Consider the following 4040-nt stretch of genomic DNA (forward strand, 5'->3'; position numbering starts at 1 on the left):
ACTCTTCTTTTCTTCTTAGACTAACTTTCTTTTTTAATGTATAGTATTTTAGATAATTGTGATTTAATTGTTTTATCGTTTTTAATGTGTGTTACACGTGTGATTAATTTAGTAGAATCGTTCAGAGTTACGGCATACAGTGCCCCATGTGAATAGCGCGCGCGAAACTATGGAACTGACCAAACCATCACTCGCGTTCTCCAAGTGGTACCACTGTTGGCAGTCGCATGCCACTTCACTCGGAGTAGGGGCGTCCACAATTTTTCCTCGTACGATTCTGAATTCCCCAGTCTGGTCCACTAACTTCCGAAGCGTTACCGTTTCTTAACTGTACGAGTCATTGGGAATGCTTTCTATGGATTTAGCAAGATTCTTCGAAGAACTTCAATTTCTTCGTCTACTTTTGCCTTTCAATTATTCTCTTACAATCGTTGTTAATAAATTCCATTGGAGTTCTATGTTTTAGATATTATTATGGATTTATAAAGTAGTCTATTTTAAAATTTCAGTATGTTATGCAATATTATAAATATATCGCTCGATTTCGACAATGATTGAAATTGATCGCGCAGAATCTTATTTCTCTACGATAGAAAAAGAGGTAATGAGGAAAGGTAACGAGCAACTAGTGATTGTTCAACCGGATATTTTTGTACATCAGCGTACAGATATCTTTGTATGATTTTAGTCACTCGTCTGGTACAGTTATCGCAAGACGTGACTATTTGACTTCTACTTTACATTTACTGCCCTGCCCATTATATTTGCTCAAGATATTGCACGCATGATTGAATGGCATATTCATTTTATACGACAAATTTTCAGCCGCGTTTCTAATTAAAATTACCTTCCATCTTTCAAAATCTCAATTTATAATCAAAAGATCAAGATTCGTATCTCTCGTGTGAAAATGTTATTGTTAGCTGTCGTTAAAATGAAAATTGGAATACCGTAACCCTTTTTTCATTGTTTATCGCATATTTTTCTTCATACTCGCGGTAGATATAATTAGAAGATGAATGTATAATTAGACACCAGACAGATAAGCGTGATTCCCCGACGTACGACGTCCGCTTCCAATTCGACATCCTTTTCCCGGTGGTTGTGTCACGAATCGTTGTTCAAACCATGGAGATAAAATCGCGTGTGTCACCGAAGATTATGCATGTATAATGATAACAACAATGCCGTCGTTCAAACTATTTTATACGTGACCAACAGTGCAATCGTAATTAACAATCATCGACCCTCGTAGCTGGTGTTCCACTTAATAACCAAGCGGAAGATTCAGAGAAACGATCTGAATCGCTATTCATTCGATCATCGCTCGTTACTTTTGATTACATCGAAACATCCGATCGGATGTTTTTCCGTTTTAATCGTCCGACGATTGTAGCGTTCCATTGAACGTTAGCAAACTGATATAATCGCACAAGAAAAGGTAATTAAAAATTGTAAAATACATTCCTGGACAAGTATACGTTAACACGAAACATCGATCACAATTTTTCAGAAGAGATCACTTTTCCATCCCATACTTTTTTAATAGAAGACAGAATTATTAGATTATACACAATTTTACGTTGTTATTTGTAGAAAAATTGTAAACATGTACACAGAGAAGTATCGATCGTGCATAAAAGTGGAAGAAGCGACAGCGAGCGTGAAAAGCAAGCTGGTACTCACATAGGGGTGAGTCCCACGCAGAGCACCTTGGGTACCGCTTTGGCCCAGGCGTCGCCGTACCTCTCGTAGACGTTCTGCGGCTCGTAGACGTTCTTCCTCCTGAACGTGGCCCAGCAAGGCATTTTGCGGACGAACAGTGACCGCTCGCGACGATCGCATCGAATAGTTGCGACGCTACTCGAGGAGACGGCGTTATTGAGCCGCGTACCATCGCGCGTTCGAAACAATGCCCAGCTGCAACTGCCATGCAGCAATTGTCGCGGCGACACGCGAACGTCACCCGCTCGAAGATGATTTGTAACGTGTCGATCGCGTAATACACGCGACTGGATGATTCAGTTTTTGGTAAACAGACCGCTCGAAATATTCAGGCTGCTCGCTCTAACTGGCTCTAACTGCTGAATTACCCGCTGATTACCCGCTGGACTCGCGATTAGACGAGCTTGTGGAAGGTTGCCCCGTTCGAACCGCGAACTCCGTTCGTTTCAATGATTTATTAGCGTACGGTGTTTATTCTGCCTCGATATTTTCGAGAAATGATCAACCTGCACAGACTGGTTTGTGTGCTCTCGCTTTTCACGTTTTTCGAACGCGTCGAAAGGTCTATTCGAAATTGAAAACTTCCATAAGTGATTGTATTCGATAATTATTTTTATTTGACTTAGAATTTTTGAAAGAACACACGTGTATGCAGTTAATTCGAAGTTTTTATTTTTTATCGCCTCTCGAGTGGATGAGGTTCAAAATTAATCGACTTTAAAATTAAACTTAATGCATCGCGTGCTTAAAATAAAACAGCAGACACAGAAGCAAGGTCCTGAGTCACTGGCGACCGGAAATGAGATTAAGCAGAATCATCCGTGTACCGTATTAACGTAAGAAACTAGCTAGGCGACGTTATTATCTCCTTTTGATCATTCAAACGAGAAATCCTCATTTCTCTGCTCATCAAGCGCCCATCGTGGCTCCAGGGGTTCCTAAATTCCTCCCTCACCTTCACTCTTCGCCCTCTGCGCGCCTTTCCTACTTAAGGGAGGATTTTTATTACGCGAGTCCTTATTAGAGGCTACGCATTCCTCTTTCGTTAGCGATTATTTTTTTTTTACCCAGCTTTGACTGAGATTCAAACGGAAATTGTGGCACGCTGGCTGAAATTAACAAGGTGATCGCTTATTTCTAATTGTTGCGCGAAATTTTTGCTCCCCACTGTCTCGATATTTTTGTACGAAACGAGCGAATATTAAATATGAATGAGAAATATGAAGTTTGAGTCATTCATTTTTTTTAACGATATTTAAATAGGCGAAATTTCGTTCGTCTCTACGAGTCACACTTTCGAAGAATTTCTTCGCGAGGATTTAATTATCGCACGAGTATTGATTACGTCGTCGTTAGTGCATGGACGGTGTTTAGAACTATTAGCTTTGCGAGTTAATCACCTAATTTAATCGCTGCGATGCTCCGATAACATTCTCCAATTCCGTGGCTCTGTGACACGGTGATTAAACGCGAAATTCAATTCGAGTGGCCACTTAGAGTGCATAGTGTGTGAAATAGTTCTAGTCAATTTCGGTACATTTAATCAGGGACCAACTTGTGTTCTGCATTAACGATCAATCCTCGCTTACATGCAGTTTACAATAATCCACGCTTACTGTCGACGTTCTAATTTTTCAAGAATCACCATCCCTCTATTCAAGGTAAATAAAAACTGTCTTCAGAAGTCTCCAATCGATACTGAAATTTCTACTAACCTAAAAAATTCTATAATCTCATATTTAATATTCAACAACCCTCAACGATTCCATCTTTTCAATTATTACCCGAATACCTGAAAACGTTACCAAGTACAAACCCACGCACACCTCATCCACCCCATCATCCATCCTCAGAACCCTCTGAAACCCTCTCCGAACCGTCTCAACCCTCTCCATCCTCAGAAACACGGGGAATCACCAGCAATCTTCGCGAATACACGCAGTAGCGCCGCTTACCTCAACCCCTTCGAGTCTCACCGTGCACCTAACCTACCAGCCGAGTCCATCAGCGTCCACCTCACCCCCAGGAGCCCTCAGCCAGGTCGCCGCGGCTAAGATCTCAATCAATCCGCGGCCACGTCTCGCAAGACGCGTCTCACCCTGCCGCACAGCCATCCCAGCGACGGGCAACCAACGCAGGGGTGGATTGAGACAGGCGGCAAGGGTGTGGCCGTTCCCGGGATTAACCCCTCGGGACAGCCAATCGCGCGGAGGCTAACCCCACCAGAACTCCGCTGGCAGAGCCTGCTGGAACTGTCGCGCACAGCCAGCACCATCCGCAGCAACCCCCACCGCTAATTGCCCGCGCTTTAATAT

The sequence above is a fragment of the Xylocopa sonorina genome, chromosome 12 (genome assembly GCF_050948175.1).
Source record: "Xylocopa sonorina isolate GNS202 chromosome 12, iyXylSono1_principal, whole genome shotgun sequence".
NCBI lineage: Eukaryota > Metazoa > Arthropoda > Insecta > Hymenoptera > Apidae > Xylocopa > Xylocopa sonorina.